Source organism: Bufo bufo, chromosome 4, assembly GCF_905171765.1.
Source record: "Bufo bufo chromosome 4, aBufBuf1.1, whole genome shotgun sequence".
NCBI classification, from domain to species: domain Eukaryota; kingdom Metazoa; phylum Chordata; class Amphibia; order Anura; family Bufonidae; genus Bufo; species Bufo bufo.
The window spans coordinates 553,864,890-553,889,545 of record NC_053392.1 but is presented as its reverse complement, the minus strand read 5'-3'; the positions used below and the strand labels follow the sequence as shown (position 1 = coordinate 553,889,545).

At 45.7% G+C, this 24,656-nt stretch overlaps 1 protein-coding gene across 1 annotated transcript in view; it reads right to left on the bottom strand.

Annotated features, from left to right (window-relative positions):
- Positions 1-17,723, bottom strand: part of PELI1 (pellino E3 ubiquitin protein ligase 1) — a 51,376-nt gene extending 33,653 nt beyond the window's left edge. The window contains exon 1 of the mRNA XM_040430120.1: positions 17,422-17,723. The gene's annotated coding sequence lies outside the window, so the exon portion shown is untranslated. The remainder of the gene's footprint in view (positions 1-17,421) is intronic.
- Between the last annotated feature and the right edge of the window lie 6,933 nt (positions 17,724-24,656).

Here is a 24,656-nt window from a genome sequence, read left to right as displayed (position 1 = left end):
TAAACAGAAGAAAATACGCCTTCTGGAGTGGCCCAGTCAGAGTCCTGACCTCAACCTGATTGAGATGCTGTGGCATGACCTCAAGAAAGCGATTCACACCAGACATCCGAAGAATATTACTGAACTGAAACAGTTCTGTAAAGAGGAATGGTCAAGAATTACTCCTGACCGCTGTGCACGTCTGATCTGCAACTACAGGAAACGCTTGGTTGAAGTTATTGCTGCCAAAGGAGGTTCAACCAGTTATTAAATCCAAGGGTTCACATACTTTTTCCACCTGCACTGTGAATGTTTACATGGTGTGTTCAATAAAAACATGGTAACATTTAATTCTGTGTGTTATTAGTTTAAGCAGACTGTGATTGTCTATTGTTGTGACTTAGATAAGGATCAGATGAAATTTTATGACCAATTTGTGCAGAAATCCATATCATTCCAAAGGGTTCACATACTTTTTCTTGCAACTGTATATTCTGGTTTCAGCAAACAAAGGTTATTCCGTGTATAATAAAAATTTCCACCAGTTTGCAATAGACTGTCTGCATCACCTCCTTATGGTATTCACTGCTTGCTGTCATTCTACAGGGACCTTTGTGTAGGGTCACACAGGGCAGAATATTGACTGCAGATTTGCTGCATTTCCATGCCAATATCTACATGTGGATTTGCCTGGATTTCGGTGAGGCTTAGCCGTGGATTTTACCCCACCACATCGCCACAGTTTCCAAGAGGCAAGGACGGTGTGAAACACACAGGCGTTTAAAAAGTTGCAAAACCAAGGACAGCATCTGCGTGGAGTTTGCATGTTTTCCCCGTGTTTGTGTGGGTTTCCTCCTACACTCCAAAGACATAGTGATAGGGAAATTAGGTTGTGAGCCCCATTGGGGACAGCGTGATGCTAACGTCTGTAAAGCATTGCGGAATATGAGTAAAATAAATTAAAAAAATGGGTCTTGTGACTATTTTACACCAACAAGTGGCGTAAAAATGTAAACAATCCCATCAGACTCAGTAAAATACCAGGACTGTTTCACAACTTCAGTGTGGGAAATGTCACAAGAAAACCCCATGATCTCCAGCAGGGTTGGCCTTGGTTGTAAGACGCCTGGGGCTTTTGCACAAGGGGGAGGCACTGAGGTGGCGACATTACCACGACCTGACTTCCCGTGCGGCCTCGGCCTTAATGAAAATGAAAGCGTTCATGATCAATAATGTTTTTCTGTGCATCTTTACAGCACAGAACGTCTTCCAGATCTCACACTTGGGTGAACTGTATTACCGGTTGCTAAAGGAAAATAAGAGACATGTCATTCGCGTTTTCCCTGTAGGTTAAAAAAAAAAGCAGCAAAAAAGTCCAGAAGCAGATCCCATGGTTTCATATTGCTGTCAAGCAGGTTATGAGCCAAGTAAAGAGGTCAAGTAACACAAGCGAAGGAATGATTGGATTATGGGCATTTGTGCAGCGGATCAGTCCGGCAGTCAGCAATGCCAATCTGCAAAGAGCTCAGCACAATGCGAACAGGGGTCTACGGCCCTGTTCACGTCATGTTAGAGAGTATGTCTGGAAAAGCTTGTATGTGCCAAGAGTATCCACAGGACTCCATTCTCGTGAAAACGTGCCCTCCTGGCCTCTGTAGAATCTGTATATGTTGGTCTAGCATAGTAGACTACACAATGGCATACAGTAAGAAAGATGCACAATACAATGCAGGCTTATGTCGGGAGCGTTTCCCAACTGGAGCCATTAATGTAATAGGAACATTGCCTAAGGGTGCTGCCACAACATGCCTGTATAGAGTCCTATACTGACAATTCAATATCAGATTGGAGAGGGTCCAACTCCTGGCACCCCCGCCAATCATCTGTTTGAAAAGAACAAGTGTCGCCGATCTGCTATTAATGACCCTTACTGAGGATAGGTCCTCAATATAGGACACTGGCCAACACCCTTAACGCAACTCCGTTTTGTAATTACTTTAATTAAGTCAGCCGTTTTTTTTCTCTCTTCGCTGGAAGAAAACAGACCATAACCGCAGATATGTTTTATGAAAATGTTTTCTGTGTTTTTGTGGCGAGTTATTTTGATGCACCAAAAATGCAGCACAGCCACCATGTCTGGCAGCACCCTAAGGCTAGATTCACACCACTGTATGTGTTTTGCGGTCCGCAAAAAAACATGGCAACCGTATGGCATTCTTTTTTTTTTGCGGATCCATGGTAACAATGCCAATGCTTGTACGCAAAACGGACAAGAATAGGACAGGTTTTATTTTTTTTTGCGCGGCTACGGAACGGACATATGGATACTGATAAAACACTGTTATATCATTCTGCATTGTTAAAGGGGTATTCCGGCTGGTACAGTTACTACTTTCACACTGGCGTTTCTGGGTCCGCTTGTGAGATCCGTTTCAGGGCTCTCACAAGCGGCCCAAAATGGATCAGTTCAGCCCCAATGCATTCTGAATGGATAAGGATCGTTCAGAATGCATCAATTTGGCTGCGTTTGGTCTCCGTTGCGCTTTTGAGGCGGACACTAAAACGCAGCTTGCAGCGTTTTGGTGTCCGCCTGACGATGCAGAGCCAAACGGATCCGTCCTGACTTACAATGTAAGTCAATGAGGACGGATCCGTTTTCACTGACACAATATGGTGCAATTGAAAACGGATCCATCCCCATTGACTTTCAATGTAAGTCAAGACGGATCCGTTTTGACTTACTTTTTTTTTTATGAATAATGCAAACGGATCCGTTATGAACGGATACAAGGGTTTGCATTATTGGTGCGGATCCGTCTGTGCAGATACAAGACGGACCGCACCAAACGCAGGTGTGAAAGTAGCCAGAGGATAGAAGATAACTATTAGGGCTCATGCACACGTCCATATGCAGAACCATTCACTTCAATGGGTCTGCAAAAAAAACGGAAATGACTCAGTGTGCATTTCATTTCCATATGTCCGCATGGCCGTTCTGTAAAAAAGATAGGACATGTCCTATTCTTGTCCATTTTGCAGACAAGGACAGGCATTGTCACAAAGGATCAGCAAAAAAAAATAAAAAAATTATGCAATAAAGACATCACACGGAGGTCATCCTTTTTTTGCAGATCCGTGCATCAGCCCTCAGACTGGTGGGGGTCCGACTGCTGGGACCCCACTGATCATGAGAACAAGTGCCCTGTTCCCCACACAGCTCCGCTGAAATGACCGCTGCTGCTGGTTACACGCCCGTTACATTCGTTTCTGCGGGAGTTCCGGAGATAGCTGAGCGCTGTATTCACTTATTTCCAGAACTCCCATACAAAAGAATGGAGCGGCCATGCGCATGTGCGACCGCTCTGGTAATTTCAGGGGAGCTTCGGGAGGTACAGGGCCCTCTTTCTCATGGCCGTGGGGTCCCAGCTGTAGGACCCCCACCAATCTAATAGTTGTCCCCTATCCTGTGGGTAGGGGATAATTTTTAACAACCACCATGCCTCCTTGCAAAACTGCTCCAGCTCCTTCAAGTTGGAGGGTTTGCGCTTGTGAAAAGCAATCTTTAAAAGGGATTCTGTCACCTCGTTTTAGCTTATAGAGCTGCGGACATGTACGGCTAGATCGCCGCTAGCATGTCCGCAATATACCTGTCCCATAAAGCGGTGTCCTTTTATTGTGTTTAAAAAATTATTTTATAGATATGTAAATGAGCCTGGTAAGGTGCCCAAGGGGCTGTACTAACCTTCTTGGTGCCCAGCCACGTTCCCCTGTGAAGGAGCCCAGCACCGCCTGCGTCCTCCGAATCTCCTCCTTTCTTCACAGTTAGATTGCCGTAATCTCGCTATGCGCAGTTTCTTTCCTGAGGCTGATGCCAGCACAGGGAAGGAACACTATACTGGCACTGCCCATGCGCGAGCTCACGGCAATCTAACTGTGAAGAAAGGAGGAGATTCGGAGGACGCAGGCGGTGCTGGGCGCCTTCACAGGGGAACGTGGCTGGGCACCAAGAAGGTTAGTACAGCCCCTTGGGCACCTTACCAGGCTCATTTACATATCTATAAAATAATTTTTTTAACACAATAAAAGGACACCGCTTTATGGGAGAGGTATATTGCGGACATGCTAGCGGCGATCTAGCCGTACATGTCCGCAGCTCTATAAGCTAAAACGAGGTGACAGAATCCCTTTAAGTCTGACCACAGATTTTCTATTGTATTGAGATCTGGGCTTTGACGAGGCCATACCAACACATTTACATGTTTCCCCTTAAACCACTCAAGTGTTGCTTTAGCCGTGTGTTTGGGGTCATTGTCCTGCTGGAAGGTGAACCTCCGTCCTAGCCTCAGATCACGCAGAGTGGTACAGGTTTTGCCTCAAGAACATCCCTGTATTTAGCACCATCCATCTTTTCCTCGACTCTGACCAGTTTCCCAGTCCCATCGCCCCAGCATGATGCTGCCACCACCATATCTCACTGTGGGATTGGTGTTCTTTGGGTGATGTGATGTGTTGGGTTTGCGCCAGACATAGCATTTTCTTTGATGGCTGAAAAGTTACATTTTAGTCTCATCAGACCAGAGCACCTTCCTCCATACATTTTGGGAGTCTCCCACACGCCTTTTCGCAAACTCACAATGTGCCTTTTTGTTTTTTGCTGAAAGTAATGGCTTTCTTCTGGCCACTCTGCCATAAAGCCCAACTCTATGGAGCGTACGGCTTATTGTCGTCCTATGTACAGATACTCCAGTCTCTGCTGTGGAACTCTGCAGCTCCTCCAGGGTTACCTTATGTCTCTGTGCTGTCTCCCTGATTAATGCCCTCCTTGCCCAGTCTCTGAGTTTTGCTGGGCATCCGTCTCTTAGCAGGTTTGCTGTTGTGCCATGTTCTTTCCATTTGGTTATGATAGATGTGATGGTGTTCCTGGGGATCATCAAAGATTTGGATATTTTTTTTAGAACCTAACCCTGACTTCTACTTCTCAACAACATTGTCCCTTACTTGTTTGGAGAGTTCCTTGGTCTTCATGGCAGTGTTTGGTTAGTGATGCCTCTTGCTTAGGTGTTGCAGCCTCTGGGGCCTTTCAAAAGGTGTGTATGTGTAATGACAGATCATGTGACACTTAGATTGCACACAGGTGGACATCATTTCTACCCGCACTTCCGTTCCGGGTCCGCAATTCCATTCCCGAAAAAAATAGAACATGTCCTCTGGTACTAATGGAAGTGCTTCATTAGTATTTGCCCCATAAGACGCAGGGGCATTTTTCCCCCACTTTGCGCATTTCACTTCACCAACTTAGACTATTGTGTTCTGATCCATCACATAAAATTCAGATTAGCAAAACATTGAACTTAAGGCTATAATGTAACAAAACACGAAAAAAGTCAAGGTGGGTGAATATGTTTGCAAGGCACTCTAAAAGCTTGCGTGGCCAACAGTTATTCGTCAAAACCCCCCCCATCTATATACGGCTTATATATGGCTTGGCTAAGCATGCATGTGCGCTCAACACAGAGAGGGGAATGAACCACTGTCCGACACCTCTGCCAGCGGTTTATCTCCCTTTTGAAGGACGTAGCATGTTAAAATCCAACTGCCTGACCCTCCTTTCCCCCCCCCCCCCCCATTATCTGCCATTGGGGAGACACCTGCAAGTTCAGCCAACATTCATCAAGTGTGTATGGGCACCTAAAGAACATAATATAAGTCTTATAGCCAGGGAACCTCCGTGTATCCACAGAGCTAAGCAACGCAGAAGTGATGAGAAACATACAGCAATTTAGCCATTCAGTAGGCAGGAGACCAGACGAGAGGTGAATGAAGACTTGCACTTGCTATTTACAGGGTAAGGGTCTATTCACACGTCCGCAATTTCGTTCCGCATTTTGCGTAACGGAATTGCGGACCCATTCATTTCTATCAGTGACTATACGTCAATCTGCTCAGCTCATGACATGATACCGATATGCTGCATGTACAAATGGCGATTTTACTTTAAAGGGGTTGCCCACTTTTGCTATATTGATGTCAATATCAGATTGGTGGGAGTCTGACCCCGACCACCTCTGCCGATTAGCTGTAGGAAGAGAACGCAGCGCTGCAATGTTGACAGCGAGCAGGTAAACAGAAGAGAACACGAGCGCTGCGTTCTCTTCATACAGCTGATCGGCGGAGGTGCCGGGTGTAGGACCCCAGCCGATCTGATATTAATAACCTAAGCTGAGAACCCCTTTAAGGCTCTTATACAGCCACATTCTGGGCAAGTATCCTTAGAAATGGTGGGTGATAAACTAGAGCCAAAAGTACAAATAAAAACAAACAAGAAATTTCTCACGAACAGGAAAGACGTTTTCTCTAAGGAGAAAATAGAGAGACTATCAGACAGGAAGGAAACGGGTCAGAGAGCTGACATATAAGACCCAATTCTAAATAAGATCATGGACGTCACATTGCAAGTCGCTTCATGTCATTTCCGAAGACTATACATCCGTTCTTATGTATTCATACCACCCGTGCTGAAGGCTATATAACACAAACGCTCAATGGCTGTCAGCCAAACATCTATTCCCACCAACCCCCACACATGTGCACACAGTCTGGCCGAGCATGCATGTGTTTTCCACGGTGAGAGGGGAGTAAGATGCTGGTGGCCTATCTACCCAGGGAACAAACGACCGACCAGGGATTGAAATTTAACAGACCCCTACCTTCCTCCAAAACTGTCTTTCGGGGAGAAGTTGGAACTCCTCCAAACCCATAAGATAATCGTCTGGCTTTGCCGAAATCTGCGGTTTTGGACGATGTTTATGTGTACGAAGGGTCCTTAGAATTCAACTCAAGGCTGAACTCCTTCTGAACTTAACATAACAGCTCAGATTAAGGGCTCATGCACACGACTATGTATTTTGCGGTCCACAAATAACGGATCCGCAAAAAATCCAGATGACATCCGTGTACATTCCATATTTTGCAGAACGGAACAGCTGGCCCTTAGGGTCCATTCACACGTCCGTGTGTGTTTTACGTATCCACATATCCGTGGATCCGCAAAACACAGACATCGGCGATGTGCGTTCCGCATTTTGTGGACTGCACATCGCGGGCACTTAATAAAAAAATGCCTATTCTTGTCCGCAATTGTGGACAAGTATAGGACATGTTCTATTTTTTTCGGGATCGGAATTGCGGACCCGGAAGTGCAGATCCGGGCAGCACATCGTGCTGCCCCATAGAAATGAACGGGTCCGCAATTTCGTTCCGCAAAATGCGGAACGAAATTGCGGACGTGTGAATGGACCCTTAATAGAACAGTCCTATCCTTGTCCGTAATGCAGACAATAATAGGACATGTTCTTTTTTTTGCGGAATAAAAATATGGACATACGGAGACGGAATGCACACGGAGTAACTTCAGTTGTTTTTTTTTGCAGACCCACGGAAAGAAAATACATTTGTGTGCATGATCACTAAAAGGGCTTTCCTGGAATAAAATATTGATTACCTATCTTCAGAATAGGTGATTAATATCTAAACAGTTGGGGTCCCACTCCCAGCAGCCACGCCGAACAGCAGCTTAAAGAGGCCGCTACGGTCCTTCAAGCCCCTGTTAGAACCTCTTCCTAGGCCAGTGATGTCATGTTCATCAGTCACATGGCGTAGGTGCAGCTCAGTCTCATTCAATTGAACGGGCCTGGGCTGCAATACCAAGCGCAGCCACTATACAATGTATGGCGCTGTGCTTGGTAAACGGTTAGGAGGACACGGCGCTCACCGGAGCACTGCGGCCTGTTCAAACAGCTGATTGGTGGCGATACCTGGTGTTGGACCCACATCGATCAGATACTGATAACCTATTGTGAAGATAAAACCAATGTTATATAGCCTGTAATCTATGAAATGGAAATTTCGGTGTTTGCTTCTAAAGTTACTCCATCATCTAGAAAAAAACAAAAAACGACAATAAAATGTATATACTAGCCCAAAAAAAAAAAAAAATTTGAAGAGGCAGTCGCAAAGACTTAGGGGCTCGATGCAAATATTGCATCTTGATTATTTTTGACACAAAAGAAACCCAGAAACCAGGTAAAAGTCCACGCCTTTGAAGAATGCGGCCGCCTATGTTCTCAGCCAAAAACAAATAACGTAGGAAACTCGAGATTAAAATTATTGTTGGGTCAACAAGACCTGGAGATGAAACGCAGAGCCATTACAGCTCTCAGTTACCAAATTTAGCAGTCACACAGATGTGACGACACAAGTCTAGTGCCTAAAACGAGGACCGTTGGAGACAACCTCTGCAGACGCAAACCCATCACAGGCATCGAACTTTTTAAATCGTCGTGTGCAATGCATGAGGCATAAATGCATCGAGAAGATATGACTGTCTATTGCATTTTTAGAAATGTAAGTCTACGCTGGACAACCCCTTTAAAGGGCCTCTGTCAGCAGACTTGTACCTATGACGCTGGCTGACCTGTTACATGCGCTCCTGGCAGCTGAAGGCATCTGTGTTGGTCCCATGCTCACATGTGCCCACATTGCCGAGAAAAATGATGTTTTAATATATGCAAATGAGACTCTAGGAGCAACGGGGGCGTTGCCATTACACCTAGAGGCTCTGATCTCTCTGCAACTGCCGTGCCCTCTGCACTTTGATTGACAGGGCTCATTTGCATATATAAAAACATCATATGAACATGGGACCAGCACAGATGTCTTCAGCTGCCAAGCGCACAGGTAACAGGTCAGCCAGTGTCATAGGTACAAATCTGCTATTTTCAACAATGTTTTTCAGGTTTAACCACTTAAGGACCACAGGTTTATACCCCCCTAAAGACCAGGCCCTTTTTTACAAATCGGCACTACACTACTTTCACCGTTTATTGCTCGGTCATGCAACTTACCACCCAAATGAATTTTACCTCCTTTTCTTCTCACTAATAGAGCTTTCATTTGGTGGTATTTCATTGCTGCTGACATTTTTACTTTTTTTGTTATTAATCGAAATTTAACGATTTTTTTGCAAAAAAATGACATTTTTCACTTTCAGTTGTAAAATTTTGCAAAAAAAACGAGATCCATATAGAAATTTTGCTCTAAATTTATAGTTCTACATGTCTTTGATAAAAAAAAAATGTTTGGGTAAAAAAAAAATGGTTTGGGTAAAAGTTATAGCGTTTACAAACTATGGTACAAAAATGTGAATTTCCGCTTTTTGAAGCAGCTCTGACTTTCTGAGCACCTGTCATGTTTCCTGAGGTTCTACAATGCCCAGACAGTACAAACACCCCACAAATGACCCCATTTCGGAAAGTACACACCCTAAGGTATTCGCTGATGGGCATAGTGAGTTCATAGAACTTTTTATTTTTTGTCACAAGTTAGCGGAAAATGATGATTTTTTTTTATTTTATTTTTTTTCCTACAAAGTCTCATATTCCACTAACTTGTGACAAAAAATAAAAACTTCCATGAACTCATTATGCCCATCACGAAATACCTTGGGGTCTCTTCTTTCCAAAATGGGGTCACTTGTGGGGTAGTTATACTGCCCTGGCATTCTAGGGGCCCAAATGTGTGGTAAGGAGTTTGAAATCAAATTCTGTAAAAAATGACCAGTGAAATCCGAAAGGTGCTCTTTGGAATATGGGCCCCTTTGCCCACCTAGGCTGCAAAAAAGTGTCACACATCTGGTATCTACGTACTCAGGAGAAGTTGAGGAATGTGTTTTGGGGTGTCATTTTACATATACCCATGCTGGGTGAGATAAATATCTTGGTCAAATGCCAACTTTGTATAAAAAAATGGGAAAAGTTGTCTTTTGCCAAGATATTTCTCTCACCCAGCATGGGTATATGTAAAATGACACCCCAAAACACATTCCCCACCTTCTCCTGAGTACGGAGATACCAGATGTGTGACACTTTTTTGCAGCCTAGGTGGGCAAAGGGGCCCATATTCCAAAGAGCACCTTTCGGATTTCACTCGTCATTTTTTACAGAATTTGATTTCAAACTCCTTACCACACATTTGGGCCCCTAGAATGCCAGGGCAGTATAACTACCCCACAAGTGACCCCATTTTGGAAAGAAGACACCCCAAGGTATTCCGTGAGGGGCATGGCAAGTTCCTAGAATTTTTTATTTTTTGTCACAAGTTAGTGGAAAATGATGATTTTTTTTTTTTTTTTTTTTTTTCATACAAAGTCTCATATTCCACTAACTTGTGACAAAAAATAAAAACTTCCATGAACTCACTATGCCCATCAGCGAATACCTTGGGGTCTCTTCTTTCCAAAATGGGGTCACTTGTGGGGTAGTTATACTGCCCTGGCATTCTAGGGGCCCGAATGTGTGGTAAGGAGTTTGAAATCAAATTCTGTAAAAAATGACCTGTGAAATCCGAAAGGTGCTCTTTGGAATATGGGCCCCTTTGCCCACCTAGGCTGCAAAAAAGTGTCACACATCTGGTATCTCTGTATTCAGGAGAAGTTGAGGAATGTGTTTTGGGGTGTCTTTTTACATATACCCATGCTGGGTGAGATAAATATCTTGGTCAAATGCCAACTTTGTATAAAAAAATGGGAAAAGTTGTCTTTTGCCAAGATATTTCTCTCACCCAGCAGGGGTATATGTAAAATGACACCCCAAAACACATTCCCCACCTTCTCCTGAGTACGGGGATACCAGATGTGTGACACTTTTTTGCAGCCTAGGTGGGCAAAGGGGCCCATATTCCAAAGAGCACCTTTCGGATTTCACAGGTCATTTTTTACAGAATTTGATTTCAAACTCCTTACCACACATTTGGGCCCCTAGAATGCCAGGGCAGTATAACTACCCCACAAGTGACCCCATTTTGGAAAGAAGAGACCCCAAGGTATTCGCTGATGGGCATAGTGAGTTCATGGAAGTTTTTATTTTTTGTCACAAGTTAGTGGAATATGAGACTTTGTATGAAAAAAAAAAAAAAAAAAAAATCTGCATTTTCCACTAACTTGTGACAAAAAATAAAAAATTCTAGGAACTTGCCATGCCCCTCACGGAATACCTTGGGGTGTCTTCTTTCCAAAATGGGGTCACTTGTGGGGTAGTTATACTGCCCTGGCATTTTCCAGGGGCCCTAATGTGTGGTAAGTAGGTAAATGACCTGTGAAATCCTAAAGGTGCTCTTTGGAATGTGGGCCCCTTTGCCCACCTAGGCTGCAAAAAAGTGTCACACATGTGGTATCGCCGTATTCAGGAGAAGTTGGGGAATGTGTTTTGGGGTGTCATTTTACATATACCCTTGCTGGGTGAGAGAAATATCTTGGCAAAAGACAACTTTTCCCATTTTTTTATACAAAGTTGGCATTTGACCAAGATATTTCTCTCACCCAGCATGGGTATATGTAAAATGACACCCCAAAACACATTCCCCAACTTCTCCTGAGTACGGCGATACCAGATGTGTGACACTTTATTGCAGCCTAGATGCGCAAAGGTGCCCAAATTCCTTTTAGGAGGGCATTTTTAGACATTTGGATACCAGACTTCTTCTCACGCTTTGGGGCCCCTAGAATGCCAGGGCAGTATAAATACCCCACATGTGACCCCATTTTGGAAAGAAGACACCCCAAGGTATTCAATGAGGGGCATGGCGAGTTCATAGAAATTTTTTTTTTTTGGCACAAGTTAGCGGAAATTGATATTTTTAATTTTTTTCTCACAAAGTCTCCCTTTCCGCTAACTTGGGACAAAAATTTCAATCTTTCATGGACTCAATATGCCCCTCACGGAATACCTGGGGGTGTCTTCTTTCCGAAATGGGGTCACATGTGGGGTATTTATACTGCCCTGGCATTCTAGGGGCCCTAAAGCGTGAGAAGAAGTCTGGAATATAAATGTCTAAAAAATTTTACGCATTTGGTTTCCGTGAGGGGTATGTTGAGTTCATGTGAGATTTCATTTTTTGACACAAGTTAGTGGAATATGAGACTTTGTAAGAAAAAAAAAATAATAATTCCGCTAACTTGGGCCAAAAAAATGTCTGAATGGAGCCTTACAGAGGGGTGATCAATGACAGGGGGGTGATCAATGACAGGGGGGGTGATCAATGACAGGGGGGGTAATCAATGACAGGGGGGGGATCAATGACAGGGGGGGTGATCAATGACAGGGGGGGTGATCAATGACAGGGGGGGTGATCAATGACAGGGGGGGTGATCAATGACAGGGGGGGTGATCAATGACAGGGGGGGTGATCAATGACAGGGGGGTGATCAATGACAGGGGGGTGATCAATGACAGGGGGGGTGATCAATGACAGGGGGGTGATCAATGACAGGGGGGTGATCAGGGAGTCAATATGGGGTGATAACCACAGTCATTGATCACGCCCGTGTAAGGCTTCATTCAGACGTCCGTATGCGTTTTGCGGATCCGATCCATCTATCAGTGCATCCGTAAAAATCATGCGGACATCTGAATGGAGCTTTACAGGGGGGTAATCAATGACAGGGGGGTGATCAGGGAGTCTATATGGGGTGATCACCACAGTCATTGATCACGCCCCTGTAAGGCTTCATTCAGACGTCCGGATGCGTTTTGCGGATCCGATCCATCTATCAGTGGATCCGTAAAAATCATGCGGACATCTGAATGGAGCTTTACAGGGGGGTAATCAATGACAGGGGGGTAATCAATGACAGGGGGGTGATCAGGGAGTCTATATGGGGTGATCACCACAGTCATTGATCACGCCCCTGTAAGGCTTCATTCAGACGTCCGGATGCGTTTTGCGGATCCGATCCATCTATCAGTGGATCCGTAAAAATCATGCGGACATCTGAATGGAGCTTTACAGGGGGGTAATCAATGACAGGGGGGTAATCAATGACAGGGGGGTGATCAGGGAGTCTATATGGGGTGATCACCACAGTCATTGATCATGCCCCTGTAAGGCTTCATTCAGACGTCCGGATGCGTTTTGCGGATCCGATCCATCTATCAGTGGATCCGTAAAAATCATGCGGACATCTGAATGGAGCTTTACAGGGGGGTGATCAATGACAGGGGTGTAATCAATGACAGGGGGGTGATCAGGGAGTCTATATGGGGTGATAACCACAGTCATTGATCACGCCCCTGTAAGGCTTCATTCAGACGTCCGGATGCGTTTTGCGGATCCGATCCATCTATCAGTGCATCCGTAAAAATCATGCGGACATCTGAATGGAGCTTTACAGGGGGGTAATCAATGACAGGGGGGTGATCACCACAGTCATTGATCATGCCCCTGTAAGGCTTCATTCAGACGTCTGTATGCGTTTTGCGGATCCGATCCATCTATCAGTGCATCCGTAAAAATCATGCGGACATCTGAATGGAGCTTTACAGGGGGGTGATCAATGACAGGGGTGTAATCAATGACAGGGGGGTGATCAGGGAGTCTATATGGGGTGATCACCACAATCATTGATCATGCCCCTGTAAGGCTTCATTCAGACGTCCGGATGCGTTTTGCGGATCCGATCCATCTATCAGTGCATCCGTAAAAATCATGCGGACATCTGAATGGAGCTTTACAGGGGGGTGATCAGGGAGTCTATATGGGGTGATCACCACAGTCATTGATCATGCCCCTGTAAGGCTTCATTCAGACGTCCGGATGCGTTTTGCGGATCCGATCCATCTATCAGTGGATCCGTAAAAATCATGCGGACGTCTGAATGGAGCTTTACAGGGGGGTAATCAATGACAGGGGGGTAATCAATGACAGGGGGGTGATCAGGGAGTCTATATGGGGTGATCACCACAGTCATTGATCACGCCCCTGTAAGGCTTCATTCAGACGTCCGGATGCGTTTTGCGGATCCGATCCATCTATCAGTGGATCCGTAAAAATCATGCGGACGTCTGAATGGAGCTTTACAGGGGGGTGATCAATGACAGGGGGTGATCAGGGAGTCTATATGGGGTGATCAGGGGTGATCAGGGGCTAATAAGGGGTTAATAAGTGACGGGGGGGGGTGTAGTGTAGTGTAGTGGTGCTTGGTGCTACTTTACTGAGCTACCTGTGTCCTCTGGTGGTCGATCCAAACAAAGGGGACCACCAGAGGACCAGGTAGCAGGTATATTAGACGCTGTTATCAAAACAGCGTCTAATATACCTGTTAGGGGTTAAAAAAAACACATCTCCAGCCTGCCAGCGAACGATCGCCGCTGGCAGGCTGGAGATCAACTCTCTTACCTTCCGTTCCTGTGAGCGCGCGCGCCTGTGTGCGCGCGTTCACAGGAAATCTCGGCTCACGCGAGATGACGCCTATTGGCGTTAGCGTAGCCTGGGGGAGCCGCCGCAATGACGCCTTTCGGCGTTACAGTTGCGGGAAGTGGTTAAAGGGGTTCTGCACTTTGTTTAAACTGATGATCTATCCTCTGGATAGATCATCAGCGTCTGATCAACGGGGGTCCGACACCCGGGACCCTCGCCGATCAGCTGTTTGAGAAGGCAGCGGCTCTCCAGGAGCGCCGCGGCCTTCTCACCGTTTACTGGCCTGGGCGGGGCTAAGCTCTGTTCACATGAATGGACCCCCGCCGGTCAGATGCTGATGATCTATCCAGAGGATAGATCATCAGTTTAAAACAAAGTGCAGAACCCCTTTAATTATGTACAAATCCAACAGGAAAAAAAAAAAATAGTGACAAGTCTCACTGGATGCCATATGGCGGTATTCTCCCCTAGAAGCACAGACTCTGCCGTCTGCTCAAGCCACAATACAGAGCTGACCAGGTGCAGACGTCACAGGGCGGCGAGTGTAAATCCTGTGTCTGGTTATCTACACGAGGATGAGCCTGACACTACAGCCTGTGTACCACATGGCGGAGATCCATCAGCCAGCACACCATGTGTGTCCATCATGTCGCAGGTAGCGACAATCCCAGCAGCGGGACAGGCGGTGTGACTGAGCCCCCGCTATATGCTGATGTATGTATGAACATATGTAAAGCCAGGAAAACAATTGTCCTTATGTTCAGAAATATGCTGCCGAGACGGAAATGCCCTAGGGGCGCGTGTACAGTGGCTCTCACTAATTCAACACTTTGGGGTAGGCATCTCTTAAAAGCGCATGTCTCACTGCCTAATGGCAGCCAATCTGGTCGGAAAGTGCTGCAGCGCAAAGCATGGACAACAAGGGACCTTCCATAGGTCTGCTGGACCATCTTACCACTTCACAGACACTAACACCTTGTTGCCAGAGATTTTGGCCCCACAGATCCCGGTTGCGTGCATGCCGCCATCTTCTTTCTCCCTTCTGTAGACATGTCCTATCCTTGGCCACAAAACTGTCAAGAATAGGACATGTTCTATTTTTTTGTGGCACTGTGGCTCGGACACGTGGATGCAGACAGCACATCTTGTGCAGTCTGCATTTTTAGTGGCCCTGTTGAATGTGTCCGCATCCAATGTGCAAAAAAAGTGTGGATCGGATGTGGAAAAAACACAGTCAGGGCTCGTTGCCGTATTGCGGACCGCATTTGCTGATCTGCAATACACAGGCACCGTTCCGTGGCCATTTCGCATCACGGATGCGGACCCATTCATTTCAATGGGTCCGCAAATCCGGAGATGCGGAACGGAAAAATGGAACACTAACGGAGTGCTTTCTGGGGTTCCGTTCCGCAAAAAGATAGAACTTGCTGTATCTCTTTGCGGAACAGAAGGATCGCGGACCCATTCAAGTGAATGGGTCTGCGATCCCCATGCCCCACAGACAGTGCCCGTGCATTGCGGACTGCAATTTGCGGTCCACAGCACGGGCTTCACACGTTCGTGTGAACGAGCCCTCATGTGCATGGGGCCTTAGACGGCAGATGCAATTTCCTTTAAGGCCCCATGCACACAGCTGGATTTTTGCATCGGTGTACGTTCATTTCTAGAGGTCCGCAAAAAAAACGGAATGGACACAGAAAGAAAATACCTTTGTGTGCAAGAGGCCTTCCTCCGTGGTTATTGTCAAACTTTTGACACTTTTAAATAACAGGGGAACCAAAAGGACAGGAAACACGGGACAAAATACAGCAAGAGACTAAACAGAACAAAAAACCCCAAATTACCATAAAAACACAAAATAAAAGGTAGGACCCCCCTGACACTCCGGGAGAGGAACAGCGAACGCCGGGGGAGGGGGCATATGTCCGGGAAGAATCTCCAAAAGCAGAATCCCAAAGCAACAGCCTTCGTGACAAAGACTTGCGGTCCTGCCAAGGAAGACAGATGTAAGCCCCTCCAGAGGGGGCAGCGTGGGACTCTCCGAATTCATCAACACAGCGGAACTTAACCCTTCCTTGGCCGAGAGGTAGCAGGGTCTCCCTTTCCTCCAGGACTCTCCGATACCCAATGCAGCCTGAACAAACTCACGGCAAAGACCACCCTGCGCACAGTACAGGACGCAATAACCCTTCGTGTGCCGGGAGCGGTAGAAACAAGTAATAAATGATGGTGTGTGAGGACCACGGCGATGACCGGCCTCCCACCGTCCATGCGACTCCAGCTGTTGTGAAAATACAAATCCCAGCATGCTCCATTCATTTCTACGAGAGGTCTGAAAAGAGCAGAGCAAGTAGGCATGCTGGGAGTTGTAGTTTCACAAAAGCTGGTGCGCCGGACGTTGCCTACCCCTGCTATACAGCAATCATACACAGGCACAGAGATATCAAACGGTCCACCATCCACCATGTTCACAGAATGGCAGCGTCCTCTACACCCAGCCAAAAATTTGACACCAATGCCAATCAAGAGCCAGAAGACAATGAACGTGCCCAAGCATTGCATTGTGGGGGACATTCGCTATGTCTACAGGCCGGTTACTCGTGTGCCACCATTACGTCGCCCCATTACGAGCGCATTCATTTCCACCAAAAATAGCAAAATTACTTAAAGCTTCTGGAAACGTAACATCGCAATATCTGGGGCTGATCAGGCGGGCCCCGGTCTAGGACAGCACAGGCAAGGGGCATGCATCAATACCGCCACCGACCGCCTTCGTCTGTGCGCCAAAATCCAGAGACGTGGGGCGACTATGACAGGTGAAGCCTGAGGTTCACGTCCCACAGTGCATCCCCCCCTCTCCCCATTTCTAAAATGTAGAAAGACAGGAGCAGCCTGGACATGGTGGCGGAATTGCGTGAACCCAGGCGGCACACGATGGCGATTCGTACAGGAGGTTACACATGGCGGTAATATGGGGGTGGAATAGGTGAAGGGGACAGGATTGGGGGGTCACCACCCCCCAACTATGGGCAGCAGGCTGGAGACATGACATTAGGAAGGGGAGAACAAAGCCTGGCTCAGTAACAATGGCTGGGAGCAGCTGACAGCAGGACGGGGGCCCCGGAGGTGCATCAGGCGGGCAGTAGGACCACGCAGGGCAGCCAGCACCCAGGGGTCGTCTCCGTGACTTACAGCGACACAGGGCAGAGTGCGGCGCTCCTCTCCGCGGACGACAGCACAAGTCACAGGCCTGTCACGATGAAGCTGGTCTGCTCCCCCGGAACAATACCAATGATGGCAGCAAAGCAACGGCAAATATGGCGGTCGGGGGGGGCGTCGTCTTCTTCCAAAATCCTGGGGCTGGACGGGGCCGCCCGGCAGAGCACACTGGCTGCAAGGCAGGAACTGCTACACAGCGGCAGCAACGACAACGGAGGGGCTGCTAGAGGCGAAGGGATCGCTGCCCGGTGACGTCAGCACGCACGGCCATAAACACAGAGGAGAGAACCAGTACATGGAACGTCACGACGCACGGCCGGAGGAGGGCATCATGGGAAATGTAGTTTAGGAGCAAACGTTTAAATGGAGGCGAAGTGTGATCTCTGGCAGGAGAGATGTATCTGGCTTCCATTTTTAAACACGTGATGAGCAGTTATACTCCAAAAATACGGACAGAAGTGTGAACAGAGCCTACATTCCAATCACTTAATGGGGCAGATTTATCAAAACCAGTGTAAAGGAAAACTGGCTTAGTTGCCCATAGCAACCAGTCGGATTTCACCTTTCATTTTCCTTTAGCTGGAATCTGATTGGTTGCTATGGGCAACTAAGCCAATTTTCCTTCACAACAGTTTTGATAAATCTGCCCCAGTGTTTTCAGGCTCAGTTCACAATCAGAGGCTAACGACAGAGCTCTGCATAACGGACCCCACTGTAAGTGGAGGCGGTCTGTCAAGTGTCTGGCTATGCATGGCATTATCTGTACACAATACGGTTTTATTTGCGGTTGCTATAATTTGCCGACCACCAGTTGACTATATACGTCCGGGCACTCAGCACGTATTTCTGCAAGGATGTTTCTGAACGCCCTTGAAGAATTTGCCGCTGCACGCTAATTGTCAGTAACCGCAGGATTCCCGATAAAGAAGAAAGGAAGGGATGGTTTTTATCATGAGTGGTCCCTAACTCTTGTTCCTACCTGTTCATGGGCCACAGGAACAAGAGTTAGGGACCACTCATGAGACAACCTTGACGCGGTGAGTGGCTTACTATGCTTTGGCCAAAATATAAACCAATGTTTCGTCCAGCATGGAGGGCAGAGTGCTGATGTAGTGTGCGATCACATTTGCATTTTCCGTTTGTATATGTATTTCGCCATAGTGATGTGCACCTACAGGCAGGTTGTGCTGACCCAACCCCTTATGGTTTTTATCATCTCTGCCTTCCCCCTCACTCTATACGGTGCGCCTGTCAGTGGCATAGCTAGGGTCTCAAAAGATCCGGGGCCCAAGCCCCCATGCATATGGCCCAATTCTCTAAGTCAACCAACCGACCCCTAAGCTTGCTATAGCTATACAGCAGCACGTACCTCTCACATCCAGTTCCTCCCAGGTGACGTCTCCTCTGATGTAGATCTTCTCTGTCATCATCTTCTCCATTCCGTCCGGACAACTTTTCTCAGCCGCGCGTCATCTCTACAGAGTGTGAAACACAGACATCTTAGCTTCCTCATTTTTCTGTACCCCCAAATACTATTCTGAAGAAAAATGAGTGCTCCTCATAGTCCCACCAGAAGTAATTCCCTTCTAGAATGCCCTCATTAGTAATACTGCCCCCTACAGTGCCCCCAACAGTGATAGTGCACCCCAAGAGTGCCACCATTAGTAGAAGAGCCCTCCAGTATTAATAATGCCCTTACAGAGCCCCCAGTAGAAATAAGGTCCCCTATTGTTCCCCCAGTGGTAGTAAAGCTCTCTACAGACCCCTCAGTAGTAAAAGGACCCCCACAGTGCTCTTTGTAGAAATAATGCAGATCTATACGTCCCTCCTATAGAGCCCCCATTAGTAATAAGAACGCCTAATGTCTCCTGGATTTAAAATGCCCCCAGTATTTATAATGCCCCCTACTGTTATAATACTCACCTTGAAGCGCCCCCAGTATTTATAATGCCCCCCTGCAGTTTCCCCTGTAGTCATATTCCTCCGTTTACAGTCCTCAAAAATGATAATTCCTCAACCCCTCCACCATACAGTCCCATGTAAATACCATCACACCATCTCTCCAGCCTCCTCCAATATACAGTTCCATGTAAATAACATCCTTTTCTATCTACAGCCCCCTCTAAAATACAGTCCCATGTACATAAAATCACACCATCTCTCCTGCCCCCTCAATATACAGTCCCACATAAATAACATTACCCCTCCCCAACCGCCTCCAACTTACAGTCCCATGTAAATAACATCACCCCCTCAATATTCAGTCCTATGTAAATAACATCACTTCCTCCCCCAGTCACTTTCAACATACAGTCCCATGTAAATAAAATCACCCCCTCCTCAGCCACCTCTAACATGCAGTCCCATGTAAATCACATTACCTCTCAATATTCAGTCCCATGTAAATAATATCACTCCCTCCCACAGCCGCATTCAACATATAGTCCCATGTAAATAACATCACCCTGCCCCAGCCACCTCCAACATGCATTCCCATATAAATACCATCACTCCCTCAACTTTCAGTCCCATGTAAATAACATCACTCCACCCCACTGTCCCATGTAAATAACTTTCCTCCCTTTAGCCCTAATATACAGTCCCAGTTAAATAACTACAACTCCCAACATTGCTCTGCCTCTCACACTGAGTAATCTACCCCTTCACTTACCTCTCCTCATGTAGCAGACCTCACCACAGCTTCTTCCCAGGACTTTTCACTGCTGAGCCATCCTCTTCTGCACTGGTCACATGACGGTGACATCATCGCAGGTCCTTTTCATCTACTGCATTTAGCACTGATCACATGACCTGTGATGTCATCACAGGTCCTTCAGCTCTTGCAGGGATTGCCGTCCTGAGGATGGCAATACAGTTGTATCTATCAGGCAGGCAGTACATTCGGGGCCTATGACAAAACATCAAGGGCCCAGGCCCGAATGTTTTAACCTAGCAACGCCCCTGGCGCCTGTTACAGGAGAAATCGCTCAATTAAACAAAATGTAATGTTAACGAGCATCTGTCAGCATGAACAGGCATGCTTCCTGGTAGGGTTGCTCATGCTGCTAAAAATTATACCTTTGTTGTATCTGTAGGTAGAACCGTTGGCAAGATATCTACCGTATGTTTTTTACTAATATGCAAATGAGCTGTTTCGAGCGCCAAGTGGCTGGCCAGAGCCGTTGGAGCACTTCTTCTGTCTGTAACACCCCTTTTATCTGGGTACTCCCCCTTGATTGACAGGGCTAGACAATCAAGCAATGGGAGGGAACCATGCCGTGCTCAGAAAGGTGTTACAAAAGCAGTGCTCCAAGGGCTCTGGCCAGCCTCTTGATGCTCAAACCAACTCATATTAAATATATTAATATATTAATAATATATTAATATATTACTCATATATTAAAAATGCATGTCTCGGTAAGGGTTTTACCTACAGATATCACAAAGACATTGTTTTACTCAGCATGATCAACCCTGCAAGGCAGCATGCCAGGTTTAATAGGGTTATAATCATGCTGTCAGACCCCCAAAGGTCTTGTATGACCTTATGGGGGGGAGCACAAAATATGAAATAAAATAAAGAAAATATGAATAAATAAAAAAAACGCTACCACAGCCCAGCTTCTAGCCCCACCCCCGGCGACCATCACCCATGTAACCCCTATATCAAGTCGATCGTTATGGAATAGGGACAATCTGCACATTGTACCATTAACAAAAGATGTAAAAAACAGACTACTTTCTTTTTTTTTCTTTACATTTTCTTGGGTATAAAAAAAAAAAAAAAATACTAAAATAACATAAAAATAAAAATTCATATGTCAATGAGAAAAGGTGCAGAAATTATTTACATAACTAAATGGGAAAAAAAAGTCATGGCTCTTGGAAGGTGGGGAGGCAAAAAAATGAAAATGCAAAAACAAACATCTTCCTGATACTGAAGGGGTTAATGAGCCTGTTTCTGCGTCACAAGAAATTACGTTATCCAACAAGTGGTATCCTGGCCTCTCTATACATTCCTGCTTACCTTCCTGGGCCATTAACCCCTTAGTGACCAAGCAATTGTTTTCCCTCTTTTTATCACTGTGTTCCAAGATCTATAACTTTTTTATTTTTCAGTCGAAGCAGCCATACGAGGGCTTGTTTTTTTGCAGAACAAGTTGTAGTTTCAATTGCGCCATTTTGGGGTATACCACTTACTAATTAACTTATATTAAATTAACACCTATAATGACCCCCCCCCCCCGCATCCCAATGCCCGGGCACTTTGTATACATTATACTTACCCCGCTCCCTGGCACCCGCGTCGCTTCTGATCCCCGCATGGCCGCTGCTGCATCTCCCTAGTGCGGGTGCAGGGGAGCAGGTAAGTATAATGTATACAAGGGGCCCGAGCATTGCGGGGGGGGGGGGGGGGGGGAATTATAGGGGTTGGATAACCCCTTTAATTCTTTCTTTGGGGGATGGCAAAAAGTGTCAATGCTGCCACTGAGTTTTTACATTATAAATAGGGATAAGGCGAATCGACTTCGGATGAAACATTGGAACCGAACCCGAGTTCGGGAAATGTTTTTTTACAGTAGAAATTTATTTATGAAGTTATTATGCGAAGTAAGTAATAACTTCGGCTCATAGGAGCAAATACATTCTAATACTTTACGGAGCTCCGTACAGTATTCAAACGAAGTATTATGCAAATGTTTCTTCTGAAGTCGATTCGCTCATCCCTAATTATAAATTTTCAATTGTTCAATTTTCGTCCTAAATACCATAACTTCTAAATACCATAACTTTATTCTCTGGGTCAGTACGATTGCAGTGATACCAAATAAATATTGGGGGCAATTTATAAAACTGGTGTAAAGTAGAACTGCCTTAGTAGCCCCTAGCAACCAATCAGATTCCTCCTTTCATTTTCCAAAGGAGCTGTCAAAAATGAAAGGTGGAATCTGTTCTACTTTACACCAGTTTGGTAAATGACCCCCACAGTGTTTTCTGCATTTACTATTTTTCCACAATTAAACCCTTTAAAAAAAAATGTTTTTGCATCGCTGCATCCCAGGACACATAACTTATTTCTTTTTCTTTTTTGCAGATCTGTCTGAAGGCTTGACTTGTAGTTTTTATTGGTTTCATTTTGGGGTACATGACACTATTTGATCGCTTTTTATTCAATTTTTTTGGTGGTGAATAAGCAAAAAACACCAATTTTCTTTTACGGTGTTCACTGTACGGGATAAATTACATAATTATTGTGTAGTGTAGGGCATTACAGAAGCGACAATAGCAAATATGTGGAGGGGATTTTCATTTTGCAATTTTTTCCATTGAAAAGCTATGTTTTTTTAATGGTAAAAAAGGTGTATTTTTTAACATGAAGATTTTTTTTATTTAATAAAACTTTTGTTTTAAAGGGCATCTGTTGGCAGATTTGTACCTATGACACTGGCTGACCTGTTACATGTGCGCTTGGCAGCTGAAGGCATCTGTGTTGGTCCCATGTTTATATGTGCCCGCATTGCTGAGAAAAATGATGTTTTAATGTATGCAAATGAGCCTCTAGGAGCAACGGGGGTGTTGCCGTTACACCTAGAGGCTCTGCTCTCTCTGCAACTGCCGCTTCAACTGCACTTTGATTGACAGGACCAGGAAGTGAAAACATCTGCACACCTGCCTGGCCCTGTCAATCAAAGTGCAGTTGAAGCGGCAGTTGCATAGAGAGCAGAGCCTGTAGGAGTAAGGACAATGATAGAGGCTCATTTGCATATATTAAGCCATCATTTTTCTCAGCAATGCGAGCACATACACTGCGTGCAGAATTATTAGGCAAATGAGTATTTTGACCACATCATCCTCTTTATGCATGTTGTCTTACTCCAAGCTGTATAGGCTCGAAAGCCTACTACCAATTAAGCATATTAGGTGATGTGCATCTCTGTAATGAGAAGGGGTGTGGTCTAATGACATCAACACCCTATATTAGGTGTGCATAATTATTAGGCAACTTCCTTTCCTTTGGCAAAATGGGTCAAAAGAAGGACTTGACAGGCTCAGAAAAGTCAAAAATAGTGAGATATCTTGCAGAGGGATGCAGCACTCTTAAAATTGCAAAGCTTCTGAAGCGTGATCATCGACCAATCAAGCGTTTCATTCAAAATAGTCAACAGGGTCGCAAGAAGCGTGTGGAAAAACCAAGGCGCAAAATAACTGCCCATGAACTGAGAAAAGTCAAGCGTGCAGCTGCCAAGATGCCACTTGCCACCAGTTTGGCCATATTTCAGAGCTGCAACATCACTGGAGTGCCCAAAAGCACAAGGTGTGCAATACTCAGAGACATGGCCAAGGTAAGAAAGGCTGAAAGACGACCACCACTGAACAAGACACACAAGCTGAAACGTCAAGACTGGGCCAAGAAATATCTCAAGACTGATTTTTCTAAGGTTTTATGGACTGATGAAATGAGAGTGAGTCTTGATGGGCCAGATGGATGGGCCCGTGGCTGGATTGGTAAAGGGCAGAGAGCTCCAGTCCAACTCAGACGCCAGCAAGGTGGAGGTGGATTACTGGTTTGGGCTGGTATCATCAAAGATGAGCTTGTGGGGCCTTTTCGGGTTGAGGATGGAGTCAAGCTCAACTCCCAGTCCTACTGCCAGTTTCTGGAAGACACCTTCTTCAAGCAGTGGTACAGGAAGAAGTCTGCATCCTTCAAGAAAAACATGATTTTCATGCAGGTCAATGCTCCATCACACGCGTCCAAGTACTCCACAGCGTGGCTGGCAAGAAAGGGTATAAAAGAAGAAAATCTAATGACATGGCCTCCTTGTTCACCTGATCTGAACCCCATTGAGAACCTGTGGTCCATCATCAAATGTGAGATTTACAAGGAGGGAAAACAGTACACCTCTCTGAACAGTGTCTGGGAGGCTGTGGTTGCTGCTGCACGCAATGTTGATGGTGAACAGATCAAAACACTGACAGAATCCATGGATGGCAGGCTTTTGAGTGTCCTTGCAAAGAAAGGTGGCTATATTGGTCACTGATTTGTTTTTGTTTTGTTTTTGAATGTCAGAAATGTATATTTGTGAATGTTGAGATGTTATATTGGTTTCACTGGTAAAAATTAATAATTGAAATGGGTATATATTTGTTTTTTGTTAAGTTGCCTAATAATTATGCACAGTAATAGTCACCTGCACACACAGATATCC